The sequence below is a fragment of the Poromitra crassiceps genome (genome assembly GCF_964638095.1).
Source record: "Poromitra crassiceps genome assembly, chromosome: 9".
Classification (NCBI taxonomy): Eukaryota; Metazoa; Chordata; class Actinopteri; order Beryciformes; family Melamphaidae; genus Poromitra; species Poromitra crassiceps.
The window spans coordinates 19,030,169-19,038,612 of NC_139630.1; the positions used below are offsets into that span (position 1 = coordinate 19,030,169).

The 8,444-nt window shown below is 44.3% G+C and overlaps 1 pseudogene across 1 annotated transcript in view; it reads left to right on the top strand.

Annotated features, from left to right (window-relative positions):
* Nucleotides 1-7,875, top strand: part of LOC310782938 (microtubule-associated protein RP/EB family member 3 pseudogene) — a 10,938-nt pseudogene extending 3,063 nt beyond the window's left edge. Inside the window, exons 2-3 of the transcript in view lie at nucleotides 6,033-6,188; nucleotides 7,807-7,875. The product of the transcript in view is annotated as a microtubule-associated protein RP/EB family member 3 pseudogene (transcript). The remainder of the gene's footprint in view (nucleotides 1-6,032; nucleotides 6,189-7,806) is intronic.
* Nucleotides 7,876-8,444: the final 569 nt, after the last annotated feature.

The following is an 8,444-nucleotide window of genomic DNA, read 5'->3' on the forward strand; positions in this document are numbered from 1 at the left end:
ATCTATCTATCTATCTATCTATCTATCTATCTATCTATCTATCTATCTATCTATTTATCTATCTGTCTGTCTGTCTGTCTGTCTATCTATCTATCGAGCTATATGTGTGTTATTGTAAAATATCTGCTTATATATATTATATATATATATATATATATATATATGAGCAGTTATTTTACAATAACACATTTTAGAGGTGCCTGAGATACTGTGAAACCATTGTATTTCTGCCTAAGGTATATTTAAGCAATATAGCATGAGAGCCAGTGTGTTGTGAAGAATATATCCCCCTGATCAGCTGTTATCCCACGAGGCCGCAGGCCGAGTGGGATAACTGCTGAGCAGGGGGATATATTCCACAACACACGCAGCTCGAGTGCTATATTGCTTTTATAAAACGGTTTCCAAGTATGATAATATAATAATAATAATAATACTATAAGTCCGACTCCGACTGGCATGTCATTCTGATAGAGTCAGTTGAAACACTACTGTAAGGCGGGACCGCAAGAACATGCGGGTAATTTGATTGGATCGTTCTGGAGACTGAAGTTGACATTGGCCAATCCTGGCGCTTGCTGAGTAGCTGAGAGCTTTCTGGAAACCCAGGCAGCTCGAGCGCAGCGTTGCATTCTCAGCGCTTGCCCGACACCAACTAACGTTACGGGGTTAAATGCGGGGTTAAATGCGGGGTTAACAGCCTTTCTTTTGCAAAGAAGACATTAGCCCGCATCTATTCTTGTACAAAACATAATTTTCTGCGAACTATTAGTAAAGTTATAAGCGAAGATCGATTCACAAGGATCTGACAGCTGTCTCCGCCATTTTTTTTTCCTACGTTGTCATTTGAGGTAAGCCTTATTATTACTCTCTTAGTAAGAGAGTTGCCATGGCAACCAATAACCCATGGCCATGGGTTATTGAACTCGGTTACTGGAATTATACAATGGCTGTGAACCAATCAGATTGCTTGATTTGAGAGAGCCGTTTTATAATATAATTTATACAACAGTTAGTTCCGGCCGAGCAATTTGATTGGACAAGAGGGATCCTAGCAGTGCTGATATTTCATAATAACAGCACTGGCACTTCACTGTGTGTAGATCACTCCGCTTCACAGCTGCTCTAAATCATTGACTGTATACATCCATGGTGTGAGCCTCCTCCAGCCTGTTAGCTGCTGATTTACTCCACAAAGTAAAACCATTTTCAAGATATGCGTTATTTTGATAAACTGACCTCACAATGGACCTCTATAGACAAGTTTCCTGGGCCGTTCCTAGGGCGGCGCCATAGCAGCCTTTCGTGTCCCCGGCTTCCGTTTAAGTCCACATTGCGTCCACAGCAGCGAGCACATCAGAAGGCAGCAGCCGAAATATCCAAACTTTTTTACAACGATCGATAACATCAGCTACACTAACGTTAGCAGACGTTACAATGGGTTATTCTGGAACACATTGTGCAGTGCGTGGCTGTCACAAAACACAGTGCGCGTTTCCATCCACTGCTATTTTGCGAATTATAGAGCTGACAATCACCTCGTGTTTGAGGCTGTCTGAGCTGCTGATCAGCTGCTAGACCCGATATACAGCTCTGTTAAACACATCTAACGTTATTAATTTAAAGTTTCTTGATGATCTACAAGTAGACAAAGGTACCATAACGCCATTTCTGGATTACCAGGTGCGACTCGGCAAACTAACGTTATAATCCCAACCCGATCTCCCAATTTTTTTTTTAAATAGCAACGTTTGTGGACCAACGTTGCTATGTTACAATTTCGTCTCCGAAATTGTAAAATGGTAATCCACGGAGCAGATAGTAGGTGAATACAATTTTATTCAAGTCTAGAAGTGAGTCGCCTTAAAGTTAATATCCCAGTCTTCTTCTGTTTACCACGGCGGGTATTGTGCTGCGTATTTACCATGATTTACCGTGTGTAGCCCTATTGTGTGGAGGCTACACACGGCATGTCATGTTTTGCAGTGATCAAGGCAAACTGGGTTGTTTTTGAATGGAGAGACACCTAACGTTAGTCTGGCTGACTGTGACAGAGGAGAGGACAGTAACCTAACGTTAGTCTGACTGACTGTGAGAGAGGAGAGGACTGTAACCTAACGTTAGTCTGACTGTGAGAGAGGAGAGTACTGTCACTGTAACCTAACGTTAGTCTGACTGACTGTGACAGAGGAGAGGACAGTAACATAACGTTAGTCTGACTGACTGTGAGAGAGGAGAGGACTGTAACCTAACGTTAGTCTGACTGTGAGAGAGGAGAGTACTGTCACTGTAACCTAACATTAGTCTGACTGACTGTGACAGAGGAGAGGACTGTAACCTAACGTTAGTCTGGCTGACGCTTCGGAGCTTTTGAGATAGTTCATCGCGTTGCCGTCCACCGCCATTGATTCCTCAAAATACGCTATAATCCTGCCTGTAGTTACGTTCGGCCATTTACACATATTATCTTCCCATGTGTCCACTGTCAACGGGTGTGGGATAGACACTCTTTCATTAGATAGGAGACTCGCAGAATGATCCCAAGTTTGCATTTTTTCGGCGGTCGCTATGGCTACTACGGGAGTACGTTACGCTTCTCCGTATTCACAAACACCGGAAGCGACAGACACGATCGCGGCCAAGTCCGGAAGCAAACCGGAAGTGCCCAGGAAACTTGTCTATAGAGTTACGTGTGTCTAGTAACACTAAATGACGTGTGTCATTAAAACATAATAAAAAAAACGCTGTTTTTGATAGTTTGCCAAAATACTAGTGCTAATCTGTTAGCGAGCTATCTGTTGAGCTTCTTCTTCTGCTGCTTCTAATAGCTTTGCGGCAGGCTAGATGCCTTGCGGCACATTGCTGCCTCTCACTGGTTGGAAATATTACTGTTTCTGCTTGCTTGGTAACTAACACTAGTGCAGACCTGGGGGAACTGTTTTTGTTGGCGGAGGCGAATAATAGACAGAAATCATCAGTTGTCGCAAATTACTTGACAAAAATGCTATTATTACTTGATGAATAGCTTTGTTTATGCTGTACAACTGTTGTATAAAAGCAATATCACACCCGAGGTCGTGCTGTTGTTGTCTAATATCGTCACGGCTGTGATTATCTTCTTAATCTGCTTAATTGTGGAGGTAAATACATTGCACATTCATAAAACAAAATATACAGATTTCTCCATGGTATCGTCATACTACCCGGTATCATGATACTTTGGCTGGTATAGTATCACAGGGTAAAATCTTGGTATCATGACAACACTAGTTCCATCAGTGTAGCATTGTGATTGGCTAGAGAGAGAGTTCTGTCAGTGTAGCACTGTGATTGGCTAGAGAGAGAGTTCTGTCAGTGTAGCACTGTGATTGGCTAGAGAGAGAGTTCTGTCAGTGTAGCACTGTGATTGGCTAGAGAGAGAGTTCTGTCAGTGTAGCACTGTGATTGGCTAGAGAGAGAGCTGCGTCATTGTAGCGGTGCCTGACAGCTAGCTTGCCCGGGCAAGCAGCTTCCTCCCCGGGGAAAACAGACAGGGCTCAGTGTGGGCGGAGTCAGGGCTCAGTGTGGGCGGAGTCAGGGCTCAGTGTGGGCGGAGTGAGGGCTCAGTGTGGGCGGAGTCAGGGCTCAGTGGAGGTCTGGAGGAGCAGAGAGATTCTCTGGAAAGAGGAGTGAGCCGTTTTCTGTCAGAACGGATGCAAAGAGAAACAGATACAAGGGACAGTGGTTATGTTTTTACATTTTTTCTACAGTTATTTGGACTCAGACAAGATGTTTTTATAGTGATTTGGACTCAGACAAGATGTTTTTACAGTGATTTGGACTCAGACAAGATGTTTTTGCAGTGATTTGGACTCAGACAAGATGTTTTTACAGTGATTTGGACTCAGACAAGATGTTTTTACAGTGATTTAGACTCAGACAAGGTTTTTTACAGTGATTTGGACTCAGACAAGGTGTTTTTACAGTGATTTGGACTCAGACAAGATGTTTTTATAGTGATTTGGACTCAGACAAGATGTTTTTATAGTGATTTGGACTCAGACAAGGTGTTTTTGCAGTGATTTGGACTCAGACAAGATGTTTTTGCAGTGATTTGGACTCAGACAAGATGTTTTTACAGTGATTTGGACTCAGACAAGATGTTTTTACAGTGATTTGGACTCAGACAAGGTTTTTTACAGTGATTTGGACTCAGACAAGGTGTTTTTACAGTTATTTGGACTCAGACAAGATGTTTTTATAGTGATTTGGACTCAGACAAGATGTTTTTACAGTGATTTGGACTCAGACAAGATGTTTTTGCAGTGATTTGGACTCAGACAAGATGTTTTTACAGTGATTTGGACTCAGACAAGATGTTTTTACAGTGATTTAGACTCAGACAAGGTTTTTTACCGTGATTTGGACTCAGACAAGGTGTTTTTACAGTGATTTGGACTCAGACAAGATGTTTTTATAGTGATTTGGACTCAGACAAGATGTTTTTATAGTGATTTGGACTCAGACAAGGTGTTTTTGCAGTGATTTGGACTCAGACAAGATGTTTTTGCAGTGATTTGGACTCAGACAAGATGTTTTTACAGTGATTTGGACTCAGACAATATGTTTTTACAGTGATTTGGACTCAGACAAGGTTTTTTACAGTGATTTGGACTCAGACAAGGTGTTTTTACAGTGATTTGGACTCAGACAAGATGTTTTTATAGTGATTTGGACTCAGACAAGATGTTTTTATAGTGATTTGGACTCAGACAAGGTGTTTTTACAGTGATTTGGACTCAGACAAGGTGTTTTTACAGTGATTTGGACTCAGACAAGATGTTTTTAAAGTGATTTGGACTCAGACAAGGTGTTTTTACAGTGATTTGGACTCAGACAAGATGTTTTTATAGTGATTTGGACTCAGAGAAGGTGTTTTTACAGTGATTTGGACTCAGACAAGGTGTTTTTACAGTGATTTGGACTCAGACAAGATGTTTTTAAAGTGATTTGGACTCAGACAAGATGTTTTTACAGTGATTTGGACTCAGACAAGATATTTGGACTCAGACAAGATGTTTTTACAGTGATTTGGACTCAGACAAGATGTTTTTACAGTGATTTGGACTCAGACAAGATGTTTTTATAGTGATTTGGACTCAGACAAGATGTTTTTACAGTGATTTGGACTCAGAAGAAGGTGAAAATATGACAGCAGTTACCAAACTATTCCTGTGCTGTGTGACAGTGCGTCTCCTCTCTGTCCCTCTGTGTGACTGTGCGTCTCCTCTCTGTCTCTCTGTGTGACGGACGGTGCGTCTCCTCTCTGTCTCTCTGTGTGACAGTGCGTCTCCTCTCTGTCCCTCTGTGTGACGGACGGTGCATCTCCTCTCTGTCCCTCTGTGTGACGGTGCGTCTCCTCTCTGTCTCTCTGTGTGACGGACAGTGCGTCTCCTCTCTGTCTCTCTGTGTGACGGACAGTGCATCTCCTCTCTGTCCCTCTGTGTGACGGACGGTGCGTCTCCTCTCTGTCCCTCTGTGTGATGGACGGTGCGTCTCCTCTCTGTCTCTCTGTGTGACGGACAGTGCATCTCCTCTCTGTCTCTCTGTGTGACGGACGGTGCGTCTCCTCTCTGTCTCTCTGTGTGACGGACGGTGCGTCTCCTCTCTGTCTCTCTGTGTGACGGACAGTGCATCTCCTCTCTGTCTCTCTGTGTGACGGACGGTGCGTCTCCTCTCTGTCTCTCTGTGTGACGGTGCGTCTCCTCTCTGTCCCTCTGTGTGACGGACGGTGCGTCTCCTCTCTGTCCCTCTGTGTGACGGACGGTGCGTCTCCTCTCTGTCTCTCTGTGTGACGGACGGTGCGTCTCCTCTCTGTCTCTCTGTGTGACGGACAGTGCGTCTCCTCTCTGTCCCTCTGTGTGACGGACAGTGCGTCTCCTCTCTGTCTCTCTGTGTGACAGTGCGTCTCCTCTCTGTCTCTCTGTGTGACGGTGCGTCTCCTCTCTGTCTCTCTGTGTGACGGTGCGTCTCCTCTCTGTCTCTCTGTGTAGCTGCTGGATCTGAAGCAGACGGTGGACGGCCTGGAGAAGGAGAGGGACTTCTACTTCAGCAAGCTGAGAGACATCGAGCTCATCTGCCAGGACGGTGAAGGCAGCGAAATCCAACCTGTCATCAATAAAATCCTGGACATACTGTACGCCACAGAGGTATAGACCCCCACCATGCCACACACACACACACACACACACACACACACACACACACACACACACACACACACACACACACACACACACACACACACACACACACACACATACACATACACACACACACACACACACACACACACACACATACACATACACACACACACACACACACACACACACACACACACACATACACATACACATACACACACAAAACGCCACATAGGTTAAAAAAAAAAAAATGTGTGGGCACATAAGGTGTGTTTCTCCTTTCCAGGAGTTTCGCTCATTTGCCATAACCCCATACATAACCAAGATACACACTGCCTTTACCGTCAGCCTCCGCGCAGTATACAGTGAGCTACAGTCATCAAGTTAGTTAATATCGCCATAGAATGTTAGCTACGCTGCCCAGCAACGTAGCCTAAAGCTTCAGTTACATTTCCAAAAGGAGATAAATCATAACGTTAATCAAAATCCCACTGACACATTAGCTAATCAAAACAGAGCTGCAAAGATCAGTTAATCTGATAATTTCCCATGTATGCTGATAAGCTGCCCAGCTCGAGCAGCCCAGAGTCTGGCTGCTAGGAGCTGAGATGACCGGCTGGCCCCTGGTTCCTCCTGATCTCTGACCACGAAAATCACATTTCCATACAGGCGTCATTTTGATAAACTGAGCTCATAGTGGGAATCTACATGGTTACTTTTGGTGAGACAAAAACTAATAGAACTTAAAGTGCCATATTTACAGAGCTATAGAGCATTGACTGTATATAAATACACTACGCACTGTGCACACAGCTAGAACCAGCAGCAGCTACATTAGAGGGGTGGGGACTCTGGACCAACAGAGCTACTGCACAGAATCTGCTCCACTGATTTGAGCATTAAAACAGTATACTGGGAGGAGGTGGAGTCACAGTCTCCACATTTAATATAGCTCAGTGTTGTTCATGCGATATCTCAGGAACGCCTTGAAGCAATTCCTTCGAATTTGGCTCAAACGTCCACTTGGACTCAAGGATGAACTGATTACATTTTGGTGGTCAAAGGTCAAGGTCACTGTGACCTCACAAACACCATTTTCAAGCTCGTTAACGCCATATCTCAGTATCGCCTTGACGGAATTTCTTCACAACTTCAAGTCTGGATGGATAGACGGACTGCCCACTTGTTGGCGGAGGCATATATCCGTGGTGCGGTCGTTCTAGTTTCTTGTTTCTTGTTTTCTTGTTTGTTTCTAACTGAACTATTTCTGGTGAATAACATCTAGTTTGGTTTATGATTTGGACTTTTTAATTTTTCATTTGTGAGTAGTTTTCATTGTACCACCAAATCACTGTGTATTGAACTTCCCTTAGTGCTTTGATCATTTGTTTGCATTCTGCTTGGTGGTTCAGAGTGATGCTATGTGGGTTCATGGCAGAGTGTAAAAATCGTTAACGTTAAAATACTAAACTCCGACTGGCACCATAAACACCTACAATCCACTACAGAAACATTTATATTATTAATGGCCCTGGCCTCCTGTCATTTTTGCAGAAGTGGCTCCCGGGCAAAGGAAGTTAAGTATCCCTGCTGTATATTGACCTTTGACCTTCTTATCCAGGAGGGATTTGCTCCACCAGAGGATGAAGAGATCATCAAGGGGGCACAAGGAGACCAAGACGAGTTCTGAACACTCCTGTTTCTCTCCATCATCGCCCCCCCCCCCCCCCCCATCCCTCCACTCCCTGTGATCTACTGGATCATTATTGTCATCTTCTCCCACTCCCCCTCTCTCTCCTTTTTTCAATCTCCCCTTCCTTCTCCTCCTCTCCTCTCCTCTCCTCCCCGTGGCTGGCCATAAGCACTACACCATGACTTTCTCCTACAGCCTAGCTTCCCAAAACTCGTGCTAGCGGAGGACACTTAACCCAGACCTGTGTGGAGTTTGCCTCCAGCTAACTAACTCCATTCTTCTCTTACCTTCACCAAGCACCATGCACTGACAGGTGACCCCCCCCCCCCCCACACACACACACACAGGATTCTCCACAGGGTTCTTGGATGCCATCAACAAAACCACGTCGTCTCCATATAATGTGATCACTTCTAGGATATGTGGGCTGGGAATCTCCCAAGATGGAAATGTAAAAAGTTCAGCACTACTGTTAGACACATACTGTAACATTTTGAACATATCGCATATGACGACACACGTGAACTTTCGCCCACTCATTTTCATACCTAAACAGTGAAAGTTGT